Raw genomic sequence first — 26,143 nt, 5'->3', positions numbered from 1 at the left:
ACCGGTGGTGTTTGTCTGCATGTCGTTCATCTCCTCTTAAATTTTGAGTTAGATGAGATCCAAATCTTGGCCAAGCTACAAAATATTATATTCAAAGGTGATTATGAATGCTAATAAACTGAGGTTCCTGCCAACAAATAATCTGTTCAGTGGCAATCTCCAACTGCTTTGATATAATGAAGAAAGGATGCTCAGGACTGCATCACTGACTTTCACTAGGTGTTAAAGTTAAAATTGCTTGGAGTCAAAGGGATGTTCCCTTCCCTGTTGGGATAGATTGGGGGGCAGGGGGAGATATATGTGAGTGCCTGTCTTTCCAAATTATGCTAGTAATATTTTGATGGATGTACCTATGATAATCTAAGGTTGTAGCTTAGACAAAGCTTGTCAGCTGTACCCATTCTCACTCAAAATGGTGTGTGTTTTCAATAGAGATTTAAGTGTGGTTCTGTTTCATGTTATAAACCTGTCCATTTGCAATGCACAGAGGTAAGGAACCAGAGCAGTGGCAATTATATGAGAATTTGAGGTGCGGCTGGAAAAACCTGTTGTTCCATTGCTCCCGTCCTGTTGCCGTCTTGATGCAAGTTGAATGTGTGGATGAGAGAAGTAGGATTCCTTAACTGGACTGAGGCTTTAAAGGATATTACAGGAGAAGCTTCATAAATCCTGGACCTTATTAACTGAAGTTTTCCATTAAGGAGTTAGGGTTTGATGCTGAATGTGTGTACTGTGAGCTTTAAAATAGTCAGTTGAAAACTGTCGCTATATTCAGTGAATCTAGTTTTATGCTTTCTGAGCTCCCCAACCTGAGTTTAGTAGGAATCTGGGGGTGTTTAATCTATGCTTAATCATTTTTTCAAGATGTGCAGCTACTAGACTAGATGTTCACTTACAGAAGCCAAAGTGGGACCTGAAGATGGCATCCCAGTTCAGTGGCCAGTTCTGCATCAGCTTTAGCTCTTAGGCTGCTCTGAAGTACTTCAGGCTTCCTGAAGTACTAGTGCTAGGGGTCCTCCAGAACTGTGCAAATGCCACAATACAAGCAGCAGCAAATACCTGCTGTTTCTGGTGTGTTTTTCCTGTGGGACTTATGCAGGGCTGCATCAGCCTTGTACATTGACCCTGTGCTTGCCCATTCGTGTTTGCTTTCAGAGTTTCAGTCTTCAGCATGGAAAACAACTGGGAGGAAACAGAGATGATCCATCACACCCTTTGCAGATTTTAACACATTCTGTGAGGCTCTTCCCTTTTGATTTGAGGGGACATCTATTCCAGGTAAAATCCTTAATTTCTGAAGAATTCTACTTTTTCTGTTTATTTCAAAGTAACGCAGCTTCATAAAATGTCACAAGCATTCTACAGAACATGCAGCTGCATTGAAGTATAATTGTTCCTCATATTCTTATACATTAGCATGAAAAGCACATCGCAGCCCATCTGAAGAGCTTTCTTCTAGAGCATATTAGTCCTATTTCTAATAAGGATCTGTAAAAACTGAGCTATGTCAGTAATGTATTTTTTTATTTCTAACTAGATTTTAAACACTACTGTATAGTTGCATGTCTTTAAGCCTTTTTCAGACTCGCCAAGGAGAATTAGAAACATCTTTAAAAAGCAAAGAGCCTCCTAATGTACCTTCAGGTACTAGGATTTAGGCTATGTAACGGTTATTTAGAAGCTTCTGGTGAGATTGCGAACTCAGTATAACTCAGTAAAATCATGGTCTGCTTTTAAATTTAGGGAACTACTGGCAAATATCTCTTGCTTTTAATTTTACCACTGTTTGCAGCTCGATTTTCAGAACAACAGTGAACATCTTTGGGAAGACAGTATTGCATCCGTGAAAGACAAGGCGGACTGAAATTGTGACTCGTGTAGCTACATAACTGTTCTGCCCATGAGAAAATGTGGGGAACTGTGGTTTTAAAATTCAGACTACAGTAATATTAAATGAGTTGTCAAGACTGCAAGTGAGAGTGTGGTAGTTGATTAAGAATTGTCCATCTGGAATGTTTTCTTATTAACAGCATGTTAAAGAGCATCTAATATCACTTAGCACCTTTATTAAAATTTAGATTTATATACTAGGCTTTTCAGTTAGCCCAGCTCTGCTACCAGCGTCCTTAGCAGGTCCTTTCAGAATTACTTCCCCAAGCCATAAATGGACATAGCAGCCTTTCCTTTCTCCTTTTGATGCAACTGAATGCTTTTCCGCTTTCCACCTCTGTTTCAGATTCTTCAAGATAACCTGAGCTGATTTTGCAGTTTTATCGTTAATTTCATAATTGAGCCTGCCTAAAGGGGTTAAGATGCTGCAAATCTGCATGTTGAATGCTAATTGCTATTAATAAACCATATTAGGTCAAAATTACTTCAGTTTGAAGTTGACGCTTGTGCTATTCTGTAAGAACCGTTGTGCATGATAGTAAATGAGGAAGAACTTCCTCCATTCGGAAGAACTTCTGCCTACACAAAAACTTGTAGCTGAGATGAAAGGACTGTCACCAACAAAGGTAACTCACTGGCTGAGACCTACGTAAGTGTATTAAGACTGAGAAGCATGCTTTGGAGTGAAAGTTACACAAATCATACAAGTCGTCGCTGTCCAGAAGTCCTGGGGCTGGAAGCTTGCATTACTTTTGGACTTGAACCTGAGCACCTAGCTGCGTCTCCTGGCTTTGCTGAGAGAGCTCTGCTTGTTACTGTACACTTGGTGTTGTACCACTAAAGCAGTGCAGCATCTAGATTAGAGTTGGTTTGGAATGTGGACTGTCTACGCTCGTTCCTATAGAACTGTCTGACACTGAAGATTAGGCATCAAAATTTAAGCAATGTCAGAAGCTCTCAAGGAATTAAAGACTGCATTATGATATACGTGAGGATGTGCTTCTTGCTGGTGAGACTGCTAGTTTTTCCAGTGAAAAGGTATGTATTCAAAATGTTATCATCCTCACTGATGTATGATTGTACATACATTTAATGCTCTACTGCATGCAAAAAATATTTATTTTTTCTCCCTGGGAAAAAGCTTTCTCTGCTACATCCATCATCTAGTCAGCATGGTTTTGTTGACGACTCATGCAAAGAACATGGAACGTGATTAGAGAGAAAGTGCTGTTAATTACAGAATTTTTTAGTGTTTCATTTATCAATTCAGGCATTCTCAGGTGTTAATTTCTACAATAATAGGCTGCGTGTGTTAAGTAAGTAGCTTATTCTCATCTAAGTCTTAACACTTTAAAGGTGATGTTGATGGTGGTCTGAGTTCCCATTGTAGTTACTGCAGGCAGATGGGCGCTTCAAAACAACTCTTCATCTTGGGTTGTTTTTTTTTTTCCCCCTTGTGGTGTTAAATCTTACCCTGTAACTTCTTTCTTAAAGCCTGTAAAATTACCTTAGGCTACCTAACTCTTTCAGGTAAAAGCCCACTTTTGGGTAGAATGATGACAGTGTACCATGATATTATATAAAGATCACTTACTACAAAGAATTTTAAAAAGCTTTCAGGGTCCTTAATTACTGCAAGGCAATTATCCAAGTAATGCTACTTTTTAACATACTACGTTTTATGGCATTGCACATAAAAATTGTATTGAGACATTGAGGAGCCAATGCAATGATGATTGGCATTTCATTCTCAAGTAAAAAACCCAAAAGACTAATTAAATATTCTAAAACATGCTATATATTTTTTTTATCAGCTACTCAGCTAAATTCTGCTAAGCAGTGATGAAGTGCTGTGTCCCTCTCTTGCAAAAACATGAGTTTGCATCAGTTTCCCTAGTGTCAGAAAATGTGTTTTTTCTTTGTATGTTCTGTTGCTGAATTGGAAGTTTTATTATCTTCAGAGATTACAGAGAAGGCCACCCCCCTTTCTCTTCCCCTTTCTCTTCCCACAAAAGTATACAACAAACGTGAAATAAGAACCAGCTTTATCTTCTGCTAGCTAGATCGCAACGTTTAGTAACTTCCCCAGGTATCTTCCTTTCCAAATGCACAAATTGATTCAATTTTTCTTTCATCTTCAGCAATTCGTTACATGAGAGCAGGTGGCTTTCATTTTCTTTACAAGATTCAGCAGACTTCCATAAATGATGAACGAGCATATCCTCCTGTGTGAATATAACAGTCATAATGGCTGTTACCAAGTTTCTTTTTATGTAAAATGATGAATGTCACTTGGATAAGCTCAGAGAGCCCCAATTCAGTAACCAAAAGACGAGTCTGCTCAAAAACTGTTGATGGTTATGAGACCAAGCGATGATGTAAGTGTTTTACTGGATTAGCACCCCGGTGCTTATGATGATGTTTTCCTTTTCCAAAAAGGTATAAGAATTTTCCTTTTAAGAAGTAAAACAACCTAATTACTGCCAACAGTCCTATGGAAAGGATTTATTAAAAGTCAGAGGGAACAGTGCATTCCCTTGTGATCATATTTGTTAATCTCATGTTCCAATGTGATTTTATTTGTAATCTGTATAAATATCCAGGATGTCTGACTGTCATCGGTAATGAACAAAAATCTATAGGAAGGTGCAAAGAACTTAGTTTTCAGCAGTTATATATGCAGCCATATATGAGGAGTGTATGTCTTAAAAGTTGCCTGTTGCATAAGCTCTCTGCCACTTCTGTTAAATCATGGGTCTGGCTACCATGAGTCCTCTAGTCTAAAGGTATGATCCAATATTTCAGTTCTGACATTGATATCGAGGCATAACGTCCCTCTCACTGACTAAATATGTATTTAAATAATGGCCTGGGCTAGAACTGATTCCAGTTATTCACTTTGTTTTAACTGTGGTCAGATAAACTAACAAAATAGAGACTGGCAGTAGGTGAATGCTCTTGCCAGACTTCTTTGCCACAGGTACTTGGCAATAATACACTTAGAGCTTCACAAATCACATACTGATTTTGCAGGAACTGTAGCTTTATACAAATGAAAGGGGTTTTTTGTTTTTGCTTATACCTAAGTGTAACTGGTTTCTCAGTTTTCATTCACTGTTTATCTTGAAGTAAATTTCCCATTTGAGTCTCCAGCCTATGCTGGAGAAGATTGAGATGTTTTCCAGTGCCTAAACTTGTTACTGTTCACTCCTGAGTTCTATACAGTGCTTGCATACAGTTGTATGAAATGTGCATGCGCGCACACACACACAGAGAAAAGACCACTGATATCTAGTTGACTTATCTCTCCTGGACTATGATGCTTTCATGTTTTGTGAAAGAGAAGATTTGATTAAAGAGCTGCTACTACTGGGGACTTTAGGTGCTTTCAGATAACTGCTTATGCGTGGGATTTATGTCCTGCAAAGGATTCTGGATTGTACTCTTGTTTCAGCCACTAACTTCCTGTGTGAACATGGGCACATCAGTTTGTTAGCTCTTGCACCCTGTGTCTATGCACTGTTTTCTCCTGGGGGGTTAGGAATAAGGACTAATCTCTCATTAAGTAGGCATGAAGGGAGCCTTGCTTGGATGAGGACGCCCACTTCTGTGGATAACAGAAGGAGGTAAAAGAAAGAAGTACTTTGGGAAAGCTTATATCCGCCAGCACTCTTGGATTGCAGCACTTTGCTATAAGTTCATTTGAGGCATCCATGTGAGGAACCACAACAAAAGGGTTTTGAATAAAACATGCAATCAGAATTCAAAAGTAACTCTGCCTCTGTATCTAAAGGCATTACAGTGTGAGATGTCTTTTTTCATGGATCGAGCTGTCGCAATTTAAAAGCTCTCTAGCCTCTCATTTTTCAAGGCTGAGAAAAGACAGCAGGACTGGATTTCTTTCTTTTACTTGTTTCTAAAATAGAGGTGTTTCAGCTAATTCTGTTAGAGGACAAGATTCTCTTTTCCCACATGCATTCATTCTGGCCAAATATCTTGGCTATTTGTATTAAAACTTTTGAACTCTAGAAACAGTAAAAATTCCACATAGCTTAGAGTTCATCTTTTTTTCCTTTATCTATGTATAGATTTTTTTCCTCTTCTGTCAATTTTTCATTCACACTCTGTGGGTTGACTGAAACTGTGAAACATTACAGTGGTTCATAGTGCAATGGTTTGTCGTCTTCTGGTTGTTTTTAAGGCATGAATTATCTCTGTAGAGATGGGGATAGGTTTATATATATATTTATTTTGAGTTGCTAGATGTCTTCAGTCAGCTGCATTTTTACAGATTAATTCTAATACATATTTCTTACATTTTTTTTTGAAATATTAAAGACACAGAAATGGTCACTGCCTACTACGCCACTGTAGAGTGTGGAGTTGCAAATACTGGTTGCAACAACTTTCTCATTAGTAAGCTATTGTAACATTCTGGGCTTTAATTTCCTAAAGTGAGGAAAATATCTCCCTTCAGGGATGCCATAGTTTTTCCTTATGACTTCACAACTATGCTGTCCTTTGCAATATTGCATCAAGTATGAACTTGTTCAAGAGGTAGTGAGAAACAGAGGAGAAAACTGAGACAGAAATCCAGAAAGGATCACTGTCTCATGCATGCCTGGAGGAAAAAACCTCGAGGTCCAAAGAAAGAGGCCCCTGTTGGTGTTTTGGAGCATGGGCGCGAGCAATTGGAGAGTAGGCAGGAGAGAGGAGAGAAGTAGCCCAGTGACCCGAGGGTGAGCCAGGACGAGGGAGACAGCGCAGGCTGATATTTCTCTACCTGCTTGCGTAGTGAGAGGGACTTTGACATCCACCTTCAAGTGGGAGAGAGAAGGATGTGGAGCAGAAATCAGGAGCTGCTGGCTGAACCAAGAAAACAGCACATATACGGGGAGCAGGACACACTGGACAAGCTGGTTTGGTCACGGGTCCACAATTGTAATGGTCTGTTCAGCCCAACAGGAATGTGGTTCTCCTGAAAAATGTTGAAGTGGAACACGTGATTTTTAAATGAGGCTCTGCTGCCTTTTAATAGCTTATGGAGCTGGCTAGCATTTTTTCCATTTTGATAGAACTGGAGAAGAGAAAGCGTGTTAAACAAGCTGTTCTTCCCCCCATTATTTTGAAAGATTTCTTTTTAATGCAACTTGTTTTCTGTTTTTCTCTTTCTTTGTGTTCACTTCTTATAAATGGAACTTAACATTTAGGGGAGGATAAATTGAAAATATTTGCATTATAATAGTTAAAACATTAAAAGTATATCCATTTCCAACCTTAGTCTTACAATTAATTGCAACTTTATCCTTTCTCTCCAAGATGTTGCTACTTTTTGGAGAGAGAGGGATGCATCCATCTTACTCACTGCTATTTCTGTAAGGGTGAACTCTTCTTTTCCAGGGTAGGGTACCTTTTAACCCTCTATTCTACTTTGGCAAGAGCAAATGGTGTATTGGTGTATTTTCCTGTTCCTTTTGTTGGCAGATGGAACCTTTTTAGCTGATAACTTCAGTCCTGATTTCTGGAAGAAGATAGCGGCAGTGAAAAGTAGCTTCAATGAAGGACCTTATAAAGGGTCAAGGCGGGAATAGCAACAGCGTCAGAAACAGACTGATGAATAGAAAGTGATAAATGATGCCAGAGGTTGCTTACATGAAGGGAAATATTTTGCCCACTGTGCTTGGCCCAAGGTTTAAAAGTAGCTCAGCAGCTACTTTATTCTGAGACATTAAATATCTGATGTTTACTCATCAAGTCTGTTTGCCATCACCCAAGTTTTCTAGCTGCAGGCACTGAGTAATTTCAGTGCGAATTCTCCTGCTTCTGTAGCGCTCTTGAATGTCAGGTGAAGCTCATGACTTCATTTGTCATATAAGCACTGACAGAGTCACGAGGGTTTATTCTGAAACATCTCATCTGGGATAATCAGCTGCTGTCTAGTGTAGCAACAGTTTATTAGACCCAACTACAGGGAGGCAGCTATCAAGCACGGACTATCTTATGTCTCCTACTCCCTCCTTCCCTATTACTCGTATCAAAATAACGCTGCTTTATCCGTATTGACATTAATGTATTTACCTACATAGTGAGCTGTCTGGAAAATGCTTGCCCAAAAATGACTGGAAGGGCTGTTGCGGTTATCTATAAATGGCGTTTTCAAAAAAATGCTGCCGTAGTCACTACTTCTGCACCTAAATACGTATCCTGATGTTTCTTTTCCCTTAGAATACCAGTGCATAACTCTTTTCCCTGTTCTTAGTTTTCAAGATCTTGACTATAATATGTTCACATACCTTTCTAAAATAGCTTGCAGTTCATTATAACTGTGTTTTAAAAGCTGCTGATATTACATCTTACAGGAAAGCTTATCAGTACTGTGCCTGCCAACTCCTGTGTTTTCTGTGAGAAAGATGTGGTAAAGCTTTGAATCACAAAATGGATAATTTGACTTAGGTCATCAGAACATCTGCATAGTCTAAGTGTAAAAAGATCCAGTAAGTTAATTGTACTGGAGAAGAAAGGGGGATAACTCTAGCTGGTTACTTCTTGAGGCAGCAGCAGGCATGTGTTAAGTTAATATAGCTGCCTAGAAGTCATGGAGTAGAAGACTTTTGTTGGAAAATGGCAGTAGGATCCTGAAGTGTTTTAACTCAGTAATCTTAGATGCAGGAATAAATTTTGTTTTATCGCCCAAGCAAGATAGGATTCGAAGATATTTTGCTCTTGAACACAAGCGTAAGAGCTGATACACTGGGACTGGTCGAAGACCAGTGTGTTCCGTATCTGACGGGAGTCAATACTAGATGCCATGGTTAATAGAGCAATCCTTCCCTGAGCACCCTCTCCAGCTTCCAGCAATTAGCAATTTAGGGACTTCCTGAAATGCTTTTCCTTTCTCTTTAACAGATATTGACAGTCGTCCTCACTGTATCTGCATACTAACTGCCCTCTGCAACATCATATGCAGGGAGTTTCAGTATCTGGAATATTTCCAATGGTTAACTTTAAAACTGCTATCTGAAGATTTTCTGTACCCTCAGAAAGAGGGAATAGCTATTCGTTATTGCCCGCACCATTCACAATTTACAGATTATCTAATATCCTCTTAGTCATTTCTTTCCCAAGCTAAAAAGTTCTAATCCACTTAGTCTTTCCTTCTCCAAAGACCATGCAAGGGATTCTCTAATCATTTATGTCACCTCTTCACCGTGGCCAGGTTTGTCTGAGATGGGCTAATCACACAGACGAGCGGAGTTTGAGAAGGGGGAGCACTAAGGATAGATACAAGGATACAATGAACCTTCCCATTTCATCCCTAACAATTCATTTTCTGTTGCTGAGAGTTAACTTTGGAGAGAACTATCCACAACAGAATCTTGGTCCTTAAGCTGTAACAGTTGAGTTAGTCTATCATTGTGTGCATATAGTTAAGGTGATATTTCCCATCACTAACTTCTAATTCAATTCAGTCTGTTTTTTCACTAGTCACTATTGTGAGATCTTTATGTAACTCTTTGCAGCCTGCCTTAGTTCTGAGACTCCTGAACAAGTGCAGTAACATTAGACACCTTTTGTCACTGTAGTAGTCATTTTCTCTTCCAACTGTTGTATGAATATGCTGAATGGTGTGATCCTTGAAATCTTGATAATAACCTCACTCTACTCTGGAAGCTGACAATGTTTTTGCCCTTTTAAGGGAGAAGGAAAAAGGGGGGGGGGCGCTTGTGAAGTACCAAGTATCCTTGCACAAAGGCACACATCTGAAATCAGAAAGCGATAATCCCTTTGGATAAAGCCATCCCAGCTGACTTCTCAGATACTGGGACCTGAGCTCGAAGTTGCTTGCCTTCCAGATGCTGCTGATGCCATCCTGTGTTACTCTTATTCTGCTGATAGTCTGCTGCTGAAGAGACTGATGTCTCTGTTTCTCTAAATTTGCATCGTTTTTCTATTGTCTGGCTTGCTTTTTAGGTGGTGTCTGTTAGGTCTTTATAGCAATGAATTCAAGCTCCCAAAAGCAATGAAGCAGTTACGCTAGCTTGTATTGAACTGGCGCAGCTGCACCGTTCTGGTGGAGCATAAGATCCAGGTGTAAGCAAAAGCATGTGGTATTGTAGTCTGACTAAAATGATTACCATTAAGGAGAAGACTTTTCGGGCTTCAGACTTGTGTACTGGAGAGCCTTAGCTTATAATTTGATTCAGTTCAAAACTGATAGGACAGGAAAGTAACAGACTCGCTTTTGTTAAGCAAAAGGCCGTGTATCGGAACTAACACAAACTTATTTGAGATTGTCTGTGCGCTAGTGAGATATGAAATTGTTTAATGTTCAGTACCATTTTCTGTCAAATCTTAACGGTCTGGAGAAACCAAAGAAATGGTAGACCATATTTGATTAATTCTTTTTAAATCTGATGCCTTGAGCATCTGTCCAGTGATGCAGAAGAATTGGTGATTTATTGGAAAGTTGCAGCTGCACAGTTCTGTGGTGATGCTTCTTAGTTTTCTTTAGAAACACTATTACTCTTTGCTGAACAGCATCAGGTGAGCTCAGTCAATGTGTGCGTGTGAAGGTCTTTCAGAAGCTAAATGGTCAACTTAAAAAGACATTCTCTTCTCTGACAGATAAGTTTTGTCTATAGTGCAGAGTTACCAAAACATAGCCATGTATCTAAGTTTGAAGTTATATGAATATTTTTTACATTCTAGGACTATAATTTCAATTATAAATATTGAATAATTTTACTACTTCCGGGATTTTTATTTAAAATGTCTTAGATGAATTTTATTTCTGAGCAGGATCACTTCTTATGTAAGGTCTTGCATTTAAGATACAAAATGCTTCCAGGTAGGTATCTGAATATATTCTCTAAGCGTCAGGAAGTAATAAAGTCTTCATATTACTTCTCACTCTTCTTACTTCATTATTTCATGTAAATATTTTCTGCAAAAGATTACGTGGTAGGGAATGTTCTCTTTAGCCCTCGGCAGGGGTGAATGATTCTGTTTGTCTCTCTTTTTCTTCTTCCTATAGTGCTGAAGAAGTCTTTATAGTATGTTACATACTTGATAGTTGATAATTCAGTGTTAGACACTGGATTGCTTGTTTAATCATAGCTGCTTGCCTTGTCTTTGTATTTGTTTTTGTTGTTTTATTACCTTAGTACTATATACAAGTAAAATCTCATCCTGTACATCAATGCTTGCTTTTTGTTTTGTTCTTATTTTGTTTCATTTTGCATCACCTCTCACCATTTTTAGCCAGTAAACTTTGGCAAAAAGAATTCTGTCTCGGAAATTATTGCATTTTATTCTGAATGTAGGATTTATCATAGTTTTCTCCATAGTGCCCAGATGTCTTCTTTTCAGTCTTTCTTTGAATTTTATGCTACTTTTGTGCAAGATCAGGTCTTCTCTCCTTCTCACTTGCTACACTCAGATATAAACTCTTTTTCTGTCTTTGCACATACTATAGCTACTGTCTGATTTTAGCTAACCACTCTTGCTAAGCTCTTCCCCCCCATCCTTTTATCCTTATTAAGAAACTCTCACAGATATAATTGTGTTGAAAGCCCTTTTGTGTAGTCTGTAAATACCTGGCTTTGTATTTCTCTCTCTCTCTCTTTTTTTTTTTTTCTTAATGCTTACAGGAGATGCACCTTCTTGTTTTACTAAAAAGCCTGGAAGTTCTTCAGACTTTTGCATGGATCTTTTGGCTGTTGTAGATAATAGTGAAGCTGCTCCTCTTATTTAATCCTGCCACAATATTACAATTTTTTTCCTGCCTTGTTATGCTCTAATGAAAGTCTCTTTGCCCATCTCATGCCCATCTACCTAACAAGAGTCCAGCACAGACCTATGTTTATATTTTTGCTGTTTTGGTGTTTTTCTTCTGCTGTTTGCAATGCCCTTGACTCTTTAGTCTTCCTGTAGCTGAAAATGCTAATTTGCTTCAGACTTTATGTATAGAGAGAGCTAGGATAGTACAAAATATTATACACACAGCTCCTTCCTTTCTGATAAGGACTGCATAGAGCCTTTTCCTGGAAAATCTTTATCGCAACCTGAAACTATCAGGTGCAACTTCCGGACTAGGAAACCCAGAGTTGCAAATGGTCAGGTCATTTTTTTTTTTAGTCAGGTCAGTAAAAATAAACCTCTAATTGAAGTGTGGATGCGGCAGCCTAGCATTGAGCGTCCTTGCCTGAAAGGTTGGCCTTGAGCCAACCTTTGTTGTCGATGTCAGTGTCAATGTCAGTGTTGTCAATGTCAGTGGATGAAAACAAAGAAATCTATCATTGGGTTTAGTTACCTGTGCAATATAACACCATTGAGAGAAAACGTTCTCCTCTGACTCGTAATCCTCCTTATCTTTCGTATATGTTTAAGCAGAAAGGCTAAGTTTCTTTCATAAATTACCTGAAGCTTATTACCATGGGAAACCTGTCACCCGTGATTAAATAGCAATGCGAGTCTGTTTTAAGAGTAATGCCTTCGAAAATGCATATAGGTAACAAGGCTACATTATACCTCCAGTTTCTCAAATGGACTGTAGGCACAGTACCAGGACCTACTTTCAGATGCTTGACTTTTGCCATGTCTGTTGCTTCTGAAAAATATACGTAAAAGCTTTTGTAGCTTAAAAAAAAAAAAAACAACAGGATAGGGACTAGAGCAATTCTTGCTCTCAGCACCTTTGTACTCAAATGTGTAATGTTTATTTTTTTAATACTCTGATGATTTCTTTAAATTCCAAAACACTTAGTTTTTCCACAAGCGAAGATTTTCTAATTAAATAAAATGCAATAGTGCTGGAAATTCTGTTTTAAAATCAGTTTTTTGAAAAACTATTGCAATGGGAGAATATAACAGGAATATGTAAACTCTGTCAAGTACTTTTTTTTTCCCCAGCAGTGAATAATTGCTAAGGTACTCTGAGACACCACAAACATAGAAATGATTGAGTTAAAGGTCAGTGCCCCTTTCTTTTTGTAAGCAGGACACAAAACTTGGATGGACTTGTGATTTCACATTTAGGGAAAATTACTGGACTGTTTTTATAATACTTCTAAATTGTTTCCACTGTAATACACAGACTTCTAGCCAACAGCGAACACTCAGCCCTTGAGCACAAATCTGATGAAGATTCAGAAATAAGAGCAGTGGGCTCTTCACCCACCTTGTAAACATTTGTCAAGCTTCATTCCAAACACATGGGTGCCTAATTCACCACATGCTCAAGGGAACATGGAAGCTAAAAGTCAGGGAAACTGGCACCTGAAGAAAGAAGGAAGGCTGGCTGTTTATGCTTTCTTGTTTTTTACGGATTAGGATAGAAGATCCCTTGCCATTAAAACCTAGGCTAATATTACTTACGTTGAATGTGAATCGTCTCTAAAGCTGACCCCACAGCCTCTTTCAAAATACTAATTTGTTTTAGAACCAAGAAAAGCCACTGTCATGTCTAAAAATGTCCACTACTTCAAGCCTTGGATTTAGCAGTCCTTGGCTGAATCTCTATTTTGCTGCAACTGCGTGGTCTCTGTGTGATCCTCTGGGAGTGCTGTGAAGATAAATACAGTGATTCTTGGCTGTATAATAAGATGTGAGTCAGAAAAGGATGGTAGACAGAGAGAAGCATGTCTCTTAACTGTTATCAGAACAGCTTTAGGGACCTTGCATGAGATCAGACACTGCTTGTCTTAATTGCCTGTTAAATCCTCTGTTCAACTTGATATCCAGGAGTCCAAAAGGGTATCTAGTTTATTAGTAATTTATTTGCATCAGATGCCAGGCCAAATAACAGACAGTCTCCAAAGTGTGCATCCATCTTGCTTTCAATCTGGGTTGGCAACTTGACTATTTTAATTTAAGAGCAGAATCTTGGAGCTCCTGGAATGCGTTCCCTAAGGAAGCACCACAGACATTTTAAATGGGACTTGCAAAAGGCTTGACAAAGGCTGGAGGAACAGCAGTCCTCCCCTGACTGTGCAGTACACAAATAATGACTCTGCTGATTTCTTTCTATTTCTGTCTTCCGTAGCTTAATGACTGTGGTCTGCATGCCCCTGCTGCTGTGTTTTGTACCTACTCTTTTTTGTGCTGCTTGGAGCAGGAAGGGTGGGTGCAGTATTTGATGGCAGGTATAATGCTTCAGGTGTTACCGAATCAGATGTCGTTTCTTTTCTGGCTCACTTGGTGCCTTTGTGTCAGCTGCCTTCATAAGCCCAAGGGGCAAGACTTTCTTCATTAAAGTAAAGGGGATTTCAGGTGTATAATTAGCAGTCACTGTGTTGGCCTGGTAACCACTGAAGTACTAAATTAAGAATCAGCAGAAAATTGAATTACTCGGATGTATAATGGTTACAAGGATTACTTTTTCACCTGTCAATTGCAATCTGTTCCATGGGCAAAACCAAACTTTCCTGGCAGAAGACTAGAACCCTTGCTGTTAGCTCCTGCTACATGACATTGCAGGAACCTATTGAGAAGAACATCAAGCAATAAGAGTGCTACTGTCCCTGTTGGTTTTTCACGTCACCCCAGCACATGCATGTAAGACCAGGAGGTACTAATTCCGGTTTTCAGGAGCAGATTTATGCTTTACTACTTTAACTGCTCGTTAACATTTATGTGCTCTGGTTGTTTGCTGCATAACAGTTTTGGGAGTATGAACTTGGGTAGTGCTCAGCATGCCAAGACTATTTATTTAGTTCAACTCTGTGCTGCATTTATTTCAATGTCCTTCACCTGTGCCAGCACTAGGATTGTGAAGTATCCATGTGCCAAAGACCACATCAGAAAAAGATGGTATTCCATCTCCCTTGGGTTTCTAGGTGCCGCATGAAGAAAATAAGGTGTACATCAAGGGAGAATTCTCCAATACAAATATTACTAGACTTGGCAGGGATATACTAGGCTATTTCTCTTTCTGCTGAAATTTCTTCCATTTTGGTCATTTCAATGCATCATATCAGTGCTCAGTCAAATAGAAGCATCTGAAATTAGACTAGTCAGACTGTCTACTCTGCCCGTTGTGATTAATTGTCAGATAATTCTGATGCTGGGCTATTTGCTGATGTGCGCGTACTAGCACTGACTGCAGATGATGTAGAAAGCAAGCCAAATGGCTCATCTCTCTGTTCTCTGACAGAGGCTGACTCTATTTGAGTTGTCGTGTTCTTGGGATTTAATGTTTGTAATAATTCCTGGTTTCTTTCTTCAAGATGGGGAGAGAAGTTTAGAATGAAGCAAGTTCCTTAGGAAAACTGTCTTCTGTCATAACTCTTAAAAAAAAAAAATCGGTTTAGATATGTAGACCAGAGCTTGTGAGAACAGCAGTGTTGTCATTTAACTCTGTGAGCTGTTGCTCTTTTAGCCACTTGAACAACATTATTTTATTCATTCCGTGATGGTTTACTGTTTTTCATCTTTTTGTTCCAGCTTTGCCTCTTGCATAGGTTAACCTCCCTTGGCAGACAGCTGCCTTTTTATAGGTAATCTGTGAAATTCCTACTCTGAGGTAACTGGAGAAGTTAAGAACCTGAAGTACGGCGCTCTGCAGAAGTTTGCTGCTTCTCAGAAAATATCAGGCCCTTTCACAGAATATTCATATGTGCATTTTTTTAAATAAGTAACTGCAAAAGTAGTGGAAAGATGGGGAAAACTGGCTGTGGAGAAGCATGCAGTGACATGTCTGAATCCCACTGTGGGCTAACAAGTAATCAGATTAACTGAAAGATACCAGAAATGTGACAACTGAGATTGTCCTTGCTCCAGGCGCATGTTAAGCAGTTTGCTAAAGAAAAGTGTTCCGAGTTTAGAATGGCGTTTTGTACGCTAAGGAACCATTTGTAAAAGTTATTCTTTCTGTTTGGAGAAACTATTTCCACTTGTTACAGATGGAATCTATCTAAAGAGATCCCCATTTCTCTGTTACTTGGACTAAACTTAAGACATCAACATTCTTCCTCCTCTTAATTTTGCTACAGTACATTGTTGGATCCTTTCAGCAAGGCTGACTCATAACCAGAGAGTGATGCAGCGGGCAATATTTGTTTTTTGTACACATTATAACCAAAGCAGCCCTTCACACTTTTCTGCTGTAGCAGAGCTTCCACTAAGTTGGGGCAGGCCTTTCTGAATGCATATGCCTGTACAGGGCCAGTTAGATCAGTAATGGGAGAAACTGAAAAAATAACTTCTTTACAAAACCATCTCCTCCATGCATTCTTGTATAGCTTTCTGGACACCTTTGCAAAACTGAAACAAATCCAGTGTGAAAACTAAAACCAAACCAAAATTGAATGCTTAAAGAGAACAAGAACACCGTAGAGTCAGTGGTATTTCTAAAGCAGCTGTGAAGGAAAAAAATACAGTTTGGCTGTGCTAAGCTTTCTTCCTGTCTATTCAAATCCTCTTCAGCTGTGAGACAAATAACGTTATGCTATTCCTAAGGTGTGCAAAACTCTTCTGTTTTCATTTATTTGTAGCTGGCTGTCTGGATTTTTTCAGATAGCATTCTTGGAATGCAAACTGGATTCCACTAACCCATAGTGTGAATGCACTGTATCTTTGGCCGTAATTTGTTGGGACAAGGAAGGATGCATTACCTTGGAATAGGCTCAGAGAGCAGGTTTTTAGCATACGTAATGTTGAAAAGAGTCTCATGAGCTATTGTTCAACTTCACTTTTTAAAAATGCCATTCCATCCTCCTATGTGGTCAAAACAAGTAAAATTGTAATAATAAGCTTAGCACAGACAGCTCCCTATATATATGCAGATGAATGTACATATGCGAAGGAGGGCGTTGATAAGTTGCAGTCAAGATAATTAGTTTCATGTGGTTGCTTGTTCAAAATTTAGGGAAAACAAAACAGAAAAATTCAACCCCCCCTGTAATTTCAGTAAAATTTTCCATGTGGATATTATTTTGTTCAGCAAGTAATATCTAAATGAGGATCTTCTCGGCAGCAGCCAATAACCTTCTGACAAAGGGCAGCAAAAGTGGAGACCAGTGGAGTGTTTCTGTTGCGCTGCCAAGTGCCTTGCTTCAGATCTGACAGTCTGCGCTAATTACTTTACCATGAAAGTTTTTCTTCTTCACCCCCTCAGGTCTCTCAGTGTTGACGTGTGCTTAGGAGTTTGTGCAAATTGCAAGTACCTTGTGAAAGAGCAAATGCTTTTGTTTCTAGCTGCTCAGCAGCCAAGCAAAGCAAAATGTCCCTTTTAAATACTTGTTTTACGCAGAGGGTAAGGCTTTTCATAGGGCTACTGTGCCTGGCAGCAAAGTTGGCTCTGGAGTTGAAAGAAAAGCGCAGGATGTGCAAAACATATTGCCCCTGTAAGTCTGGAACTGAAGATAAAGTCCTCTCTATAATTCAAGAGCCATTGTTACGTTAAGTTAAAGAAATGTAGAAGGAGAGGTTGCCTGGATGGGGGAAACCTGTCACGGCTCGAAAGCTCAGTTTCCACTGGATGCAGACCCCAGCCTTGCTGAAGAGATCCAGCCCGATGTCCTTGCCTTCCAGCCTCACGGCATCAGTCTAGCATTCTTGGAGGAGGTCATGCTCCATCTTAGGTCCTTGCTAGCCTTGACGTTTATTAAAGTTTACTGTTGGTAGTCTGATGACTTTCATCTATTGATATGAAATACGGGGTTTAAGGAATGTGAATCTTTCTTTACTTTTCGGTGTAGTGAGGTTTTTTTCACCTTGATTTTTTAGGGGAAAAAGTTTCCTTTAAATAGATTACAGTTGTAGAAATAACCTCTAAAAACTGAAGTGTTAATCCTCTGTGTAGTAAAGGATAGCTTTTAAAGGGTGATATTGAATGCACTTAAAAAAAAAAACAAAAAACCAACACTTCCCCCTGGGATAACTGAGCAAGTAGCTGAGATCTATTCCTTTTCCTATTGGAAAAGTATTTTGGACCATCTTCTTCCCATACGCCTTGTGAATATGCTCCGAAGTCTTTCATGGCCAAGAACCCACAAGGTGAAAATGATCTTTCCCCTTCTCTCTCCTATGCTGTTTTTCCCCCCTTCCTTAATACCAAAATTTTTACTGAAATCAAAATCAACAGAGAACCACCACTCGTTCTGCTCCAGAGGGTGCTCTCCCTTATGTTCAGCCTAATCTATATTTAGTCATTAAGTGTAAACAGCTTCCAGGTTAAACTGATAACATTGTTTGAATGTTTTTTCTTTCCCCTTGGCATTTCATCATTTGATGCACTCTGCCGTGGGTCTACCACTGTAATGCTTTCAACTTTAGCTCATCCCACCTCTGCATCTCAGAGCGCAACTTACTATAAACATCTCCAATTTCTATAAGTATTTCCACTTTTATATGTGCTACCTTTCAAACAATTGCCCTCTCTACTACTTCCCACGTGTTTCACTTCACATAGATGCTTCAAACCCACAGAATGAAACCGGTCTGATAAATTTTCATTTTGGAAATAAGGATATTGTACCCACTCACTGTACCCACTGCTTGTTCTTGTGCAATATGTATGGTTAAGGCATATCTCCTTTAACATCAGCATAAAAGGGACCATCAACGCTGATGGAGCTTCTTAGGAACAGATAGCTCAAGCACACTCTGATTTCACCACTGCTATTTATTGTCCCATTTTCTAGGGCAACCACTCTGTCATCTTGGCATTTGTTTTAAGTCTAGATCGGCTCTGCCTGTCTTCTGAGCTAGTGAAAAGTGTGATTGTTAATTTAAATGGCTGTCAGTTGTATAACGTCACCTACAAAAGCTGAGAGGTTTAAATCTTAAGTTGTCCAAAATTTTTAACATTCAATTTAAGGACAAAAAAGTGAAGAAAAGCTCTAGTCTTTCTAGGCCTTTGTGTTACTTTGAATTTTGCCTTAAGCCAGTTGATTTAATTCCAGTGAAACTTACCGCATAACCAGAAATTTGTATGTAATATTTATAATTACAGTTGGGTTATCTATTGCTGGTTGGGGAATTTGTACGTTCCTGATGGGGAGTGATGGGGAAGTCTTTTCTTCTCAAACTGGAATGTTTTGACTTCGCTGAAACTGATAAATTCCATCCTGAACTGTATTCATGTCCAATAGTGAGTGGCTCAATCGACAGTACTTTAAAATATTGTCACTCATTTTATAAGTGTTATAAGTTTCATAAATGAAATTGAAAATGTCCTCCAGGAAGTTCATGCAAAGACTCAGTAGATAAAGGCTAAAAACATTTGGATAAAAAGGATCAAGTTAAAGGAAACAGGACAGCATATAATCTCAGTTTAATTTATCCCTTACTTTCAGTGTTTGAAGCACACAGAACAGTGCTTCAAAACATTCCTCCTCGTAATCTTCATATTTTAAGTGAATGTGTGGAATGCTACTTTTCATGTGGCCACCTAGAGTTCTGTATAATGCAGTTTATCATCACCGTATCTAAACATTATCCTTGTTTAATGTAACAGCAGTTTACCAGTGAAATCCATGATACCCATGGAAAATGACTGATTGCCTAAGGCGCACACAGTCTTGCTGGGCTACTGAACTGTTCAGTAGGATGAAACTGTACCTTTGCTCTTACAGATGCTTTACCTTTTCTGCTAAAAGAAAATAATCACTGAAATACAGGAACTTAAAGAACTCGGACAAACGGTCAGCAGCAATTCTTCCTCAAAGGTGTGACAATTTTCTTCTGGGAACCTATAATATAAAGAATTAGTCTAAATAAAAATTGGAGAATAGTACCGTGAAGCAGGATCACAATCTGCACAGATTTGTACAGTCAAAAAAAAACCTTGTAGAATATTTTAAAAGTCTAATTGCAACACTTCCTATCATCTAGAGATTTTTTTTGTTGTTACTCTACAGCTATTCCCTTTGGTTCTAGGGAGATTTTACAGACAATTTCCTGTAATGATCTCCTTTTTGGTCCTAGCCAAAACAGCATTTTTTCCTCTCTTCACTTTTGGCAAAGGAAAGCTTCGTTTAATCATTCTGGGGGCTATTTCCAGCCTCTGATCAAGAGCTAATTGATTGCTGGTATTTTGGACCATATCCTGTATCCTGGTATGTATGTAGATATCCTATTAGCAATGGAATGGTATGAATATATCCACAGAAAAAGCTATGCCTCTGTCTTCTGACTCAAGAGTTACTGAAATTCTTTTACCACCTGAGCAAATAGTACTTTTTTGTGTGTGAAGAAAAATGGTTAAAGAGTCCTTGGCTTTCAGGCCCATTCAGCATGCGGTGTAGCCATATATTCTCCTCATATTCATTTTGCAAAAGGTAACTGAATCTTGGAACATTTCAGAGAGCTGAATCTGCTTCTCTCTCAGATATATGGACTGTTATTTTGGAACAACAACCATGAGTTAGAGCTAAATATTCAGAGTCTAGTTTTCCCCAAAAGAAAAGACTAAAGATAACTATTTCCTTTCTTTGTCCTGTTTCATTTCCAAAGTAGTGTGTGTCACTGGGCTGGCAGATAAAGTCTCATGAACATGCACAAAGAAAACTTATTAATGTTTGCACCAGTGTGTTAGAGAATGTCTTTGTTCACTGTGTAAGACAGTGTCTTGGAAAACTTTGCAAACTTGCACAACTGGCTCTTTTAAACCTCTCGTGAGGTGGATTGAACACTTTCATTGGGTAGCTCATTGCTCGGTTTTGAGTTACGCTTGAATGCAATTCAGTGTAGATTCCTTAGAAACATCAGCGCCAGTAGTGTGTTACGAGAGACTATTACACCTGCCTGACATGTCTGCACCAAAGATCAAGGAAGAATCTATTCACCTAAAAAAAAGTGTTATTGATTGCAGACTCAAGAAGAGGTTTTAAAAAAAAAAAACAAAAACTCTGAACTAACAAACAAAATAGGATTGCAAAAGACTGCATAGTGCTTTGGTCTCCTTAAACAAGGAGATGATCGTTTGTAGTGTTTGCACTGGTGTTTGACAGGGAAAACAAATGCATCGCAATTAAAAGGGAAGGATTTTTTGAGATATTCTGTATATCTGCAGAAATTCCTGGCTGGTTAAGAACCCTCCAGTATAAAAGGAAAGAGGACGCTGAAACGTGTCTCCATAAATACAAAGAAAATGCAGCTCAAATCAGTTGAGCAGAGCGTTAAGAATATCGCTCAAAACAGCATCCTTAATGTCAAGATATCATTTCTGTATAAGGTCATTATACGTTCATGTATAAACCAAATGCCTTATACGCAATGAGCCTAGGAAATCTAATTTTGTTTCTTGATTGTTTAAGTATAAAGGAGTACTTTCTTCAGTGCTATCCATTCTATGAAAGCCTGTTATATTAGAAATAGTAAGTGAATTTTAGACTGCAGTATATCTTCCTGTTGTTATTAGTAGTTTACTAGTAGTACATACAGATTTAAATGTTACATTTGCCGCTGTACTGCAATTTGATCTAAAAACACTTTACAGTTCCATGTAATATGTGAATGACACAGTTGTTTACAACACAGAGCCTTGAATGGACTTCCCCGGTGCTGGAGTAAGTACTAAGAGAACAAGGCACTGACATGTCCTTATTTTTGAATTTTCAACTCTTACTTCATTTATAAACTTCCTGTAATGTAAATTGCTTAGTCTTGTTTTGTTTTAACATACTTCTGGATGTTTTAAAAGTGACAGATTATCTAGTTTTAATTTCATTAAGAACAGTCATTCTTCCTTTCTTTCTCACATTTTGTCAGCCGTATCACACTGAAAACAAAGTTGGGCGTCATCCTTAGGGAATTATAACCTAGGACAAGGCAAACTCTAGTCAAGAGTAGCTGCAGCTTCCTCAAGCACGTAACAGGTTTGTGAAGTTGTTTGGTCTAATCGCTATGAAATCGTGAGCTACCGCAGTACTTCTTATCTCAAAAGTTCTGTGACTAGAACGTATTATTAGAGGTGCTGTCCAGATGGAAAGGCTGAGGGAAAAAGAGGTACGCATTCTGCTGGGATGTAGAATTTTGTTGACATGTTTCCTTTAGGTGCTGGAGGAGAGGGTTGTTTTTATTTTTGGAAGCTTGCATTCAGCTAGAACTGTGTTTTGTATATTCTTTCTAACTCAGGTTTAAAACCAAACAACCCCTCCACCCAATGTGAAAACAGAGACGCTTCCCATTTTAGTAAGCCTTGGTTCTGCAGTTGATCTCCCTCTAAACAGAGCTGGAAAGACAGTAAATAAAAAAGAATTTCAATCAAATTATTTCATTTCAAACCACGAATTCATTTTCACTGTAACGAAGCTTTGTGCTTCTCCCAGCTGTAGTAAACTATAACGAATGCTCCACCAGGATATGAATTGCATGCTACTTGTAATTACATCATCTTAGTAAGGATCCTTGGCAGTAGGATCATTGCACATGAATGATTTTGAATTTTAACTGGATTTTTCTGTTGAATTCATTCCTTTTCAAAGCAGAAGGTGAGGAAGGCTCTGCATGGCAGCCTCAGGCAGGATGTAGGCTTGAGGTCAGGTTCATAACTCAGCTCTGATATTGCTTCAGCCTGCAACTTAGAAGAGTCATTTGGCCTCTCTTTAATTTGACTTCCTGTGAAGTGAAATGAAGAAACTGTGAGCTGGACAGCCAGGGAATAAATTAAGACCTTTCTATTACATTTGATAATACCTAGTAGCCTGTGTCTTGATTCTGTGACCTGTTTGGCAAAGAAGTAACAACAATGGTTCATTTCAATAGTACTTAAAAGCCTAGAGAAGTAGATGTCCAGAGAGATTTAGAAAAATGACAAAACAGATTAAGCACTTAATTTTACATAGATATAAAAAAAGACTAAGTGTTTAATCTACTTATGTAACATCAAAAATTTCTGTTTGGCTCCTAAATAATTTTGCAGATCTGATCTCAAAGCCATCTTTTAGCAAATTCATAAAGCCTTCATACAAACTAAATGGGGCAGTGGAACAAAAATAGTCATTCTTCTGTTGAAAGTTATGTTTTCATGGTTAGTACAGAAAAACAGTAATCTGTAAAAATGGATGTCACAGTGTAAACATCACAGGAACAGCAACTTCACTTGAAAGAGAACATTTTTCCTGATAAGAACAGTTGTACTTTTAAGTCACTTCATCAGTGGGGAAAAAGTGATTATTATTATGGCTGACTGACTTCAGATTTCTGAGCGTACCCAGAATCGCTAAGAAGAGAGACCCTCATGCTCCTTATTACCGATGGGATGACTCCCTTACCTACAATTTTCTGAAAGTTGCCAGACTCTGTGTTGCCAGAGGTAACGCTGCAGCATGCAGTATGGCATATGGGTCAGTATGCAGGCATTTGTGGATGATGCTCCATGTTGGAGATTGGAAGGTTATTATTTGTAGTGATAGAGAAACTATATGGATGCTTTTTTTATTTCATGACTTGAAAGGCAGGAAATGAAAACAAGGATGAATTTTGTTTTCAAGCTTTTCTCAGAAGGATGTCAAAGTCAAAAATTAAGTGATCCCATGCATCCTGTTCTCCCTGCCACCCAACAGCCTAGTTGGGTAGTAGTCAGGTCAAGGTGGAGCAGATCCGTGATGTCAAGGGAAACGACGTCAAAACCCCCTTAGGTTTTGAGAATGTAATCTGTGATTTGGCGCAGCTCAAGTTTGTAAGCGCTCAGGCTGAAACGTCTAAAGAGAACATAACTTTTAAAGGGATGCCTACAGAGGTTCTTCTAGAGAATTAAATCCTTTAAAGTTGACCTCAGCTCTAGTATCTTTTGAAAATCTTAATCTGTAGCTACTTCTGTATTGGCAGTCCCCAATATGTAACAAACACTTCCTTTACCAAAAGTTACGTAAAATGTAATGGTGATTTTTGAATGTAGAAATACTTGAGGCTTTCATCTTCTGAAACAGTCCACAAAGGTGAGTAAAGAAGAAGCCACACAGATAACTTCACAGTTTTCCTTTGAGTTTGGCTATTTAAAATTAGATTTAAAAGAAAACAGTAGAGTTAGCATAGCTTCCGGTAAAAAAAATATCAGTAGGAAAACCTAGATTATGTACCTCTGAAAGAGCTGTGTATAGGGTTTCTCACAAAAATATTGTGGGATGTATAGGGAATAAAGGGAAGTTTGTGTCACCCTGTCTCCAGTGATGGCACATTGAACAAACATACATGAGAGGATTATAAACCTGGCCACAAAGGAAAGTTAAGAGAGTAACTTCATCCCTTTTAGGATCTTGTGTAAACTATGGTACTAAGAAACCAACTGCTGCATGGTTTTTTTTAAAATTTGTTGGTAGTTATCAGTTTGGTGTGTGTATCCACTGCAAACATGTAGGATGTGTTATTTACTAACGTATCAAAAAAGTTAGCCTCACAGAGCACTATGAATATGTCCAGACTTTCAAATTTGTTTCGGCAAGACCTCCCTGGGCTCTCTCATGCACTCATGCAAATGATTTTGCACAAACAATTGTAAGTGCAAGCACGGAAGTAATTTAAAGAAATGTTGTTATGTTTGGTGTGTTTGTTTTCTCTATCTGATCAAGCCCTAGTATTCAGGGAGTGTTTGGTGAGGTTCAGTTTAGCAGCAACCGTTTGGTTTGTTTGCGGAATTGGCAACTAGTTCTGAATGTTACGAAGTTTAGGGCTACTCAGGAAAGAGATGTGATGGTGCCTAACTCTGCATATTTCTGAAAATAACACATAAACGCACCACTCTATAAAAATCTTTGTTACTTTCTTTTTTTAAAGGCAAGTAGTTCTTTCTCTGATAGACATTAATGCTAACTTGGTTTCTTCTATGACTTGAGTACGTAATATTTATGCTAAACCAGCCTGGTAAAAATGAATGTCTTATCGGTGATTCAGAAGTTGTCTATAACACATAGTCAGATAAGTGAATCTTAATGTGACTTTGGCTGAAGTCTGGTAAAGAACAAGAAAGAAATCGTGACTTTTGTTAATGGAATTTATTTACATTTTAAAACTCAAAGTATCTGCCAGGATTCGTTTTCAGCAGAAATACACAGATTTTTAAGTCTCTACAATTCTTTTTTCTTTAGTGGAAACAGCTGACATCAAGCCACTGTCCTCCCTGTGTCCCTACTCATAGGGAATGAAATGGGACTTAACTGTTAGAAATTATTTGTTATGCTCCAGTACTTACTGAATTCAATGAAATGCAATAGATAACCTGGATCAGTCTTACAAAGCAAATTCTTTTTGAGTCTGGTTAGGTTTAAAATAAATTATTTTATGACCTTGTTAAATGTCAGACACGTAGCATTGAGGATTTTAGGAATGCAGCAAATGTCACCACTGGTATAGTTAATTTCCAGATGTTCACAGATTAATCCCTTCATTGACAAATCTATGAAATATATATTAAAAAAAATAATTCAATATGACTTTTAAAGTTCAGCCTCATGCTGCGTTTTTTGACTGCAGGAAACGTTTGCAAGGTGTCCATCCCCTCTATTAGAGCTGTGGCAGTATGCCGTCTTGTGAGTACTGAGTGAATTTTAAACAGGAAGTGAAAAAGCAAGTGGATGTAGGGGAGGGATAAGGTGACCTGTGGTTGAAATAGTAGGCTCATTTGAAATGAGTGGCAAAACTCCAGTGGACCACAATAGAAGCGCAAAGCTTAGAGAATTTCTCTATGAAATACAGTATCTAGTGATGTTGTTGAGACTCCTGGAAACCTGAGAATTGTTTTTATTTCTTGTCCCTTGTTGCCTTTCTTTATTTTTCCTTCTTTACAGGTGGTCAGATCACTTCAGTCCCTTAACTTTGTATTTCTGTTTCCTGGATAAAATCTTAGGCTTTAAAAAAATTTCCCCCGCAATAGAGGCTTACTTCCTATTCTATTCCCTGTGATCGTTTTAGGTATGTGGCGGTTAAAGCACTGGAAGGAGTAAATGTTGTATTTCTATACCGCTGCAGTTCCTTTAACTAGTACCTGTCAGACCTAAGGAGCTGAGTTTTCTGAAACATCATAGTTTCCTTTACTCTTGGTAGCCCTTCAGATATGTGTTGTGGGTAAACTGAAAGCAAGGCAAACATCAGTGTATTTTAATTTTTACTTACACTGCTGCTTTTAACCAATTTCTTGTCCCACCGTTCCATAAGCAGTTTCACTTGTCCCTCAAATTAGTCCCATGGCAGCAAGCGTGGGTCCTGTTCAGTAACTATAGGCCCGATCGCTTCCTACGCAAAACCTGCAATAGTCGCTGTTTTGAAATGGCCTGTTAACCTGCAGCTGCTTGCTCAGACATATGATCGAACC

At 38.6% G+C, this 26,143-nt stretch overlaps 1 protein-coding gene across 3 annotated transcripts in view; it reads left to right on the top strand.

Moving 5' to 3' along the window:
• Positions 1-1,166: 1,166 nt before the first annotated feature.
• SHISAL1 (shisa like 1) overlaps positions 1,167-26,143 on the top strand; it is a 349,437-nt gene continuing 324,460 nt past the window's right edge. For all 3 annotated transcript variants that reach the window (XM_068951757.1, XM_068951691.1, XM_068951617.1), the window contains exons 1-2: positions 1,167-1,278; positions 2,237-2,928. The gene's annotated coding sequence lies outside the window, so the exon portion shown is untranslated. The remainder of the gene's footprint in view (positions 1,279-2,236; positions 2,929-26,143) is intronic.

Source organism: Struthio camelus, chromosome 1, assembly GCF_040807025.1.
Source record: "Struthio camelus isolate bStrCam1 chromosome 1, bStrCam1.hap1, whole genome shotgun sequence".
Lineage (NCBI taxonomy): Eukaryota > Metazoa > Chordata > Aves > Struthioniformes > Struthionidae > Struthio > Struthio camelus.
The sequence above is the reverse complement of the archived record's forward strand: the minus strand, read 5'-3'. Positions and strand labels throughout refer to the sequence as shown.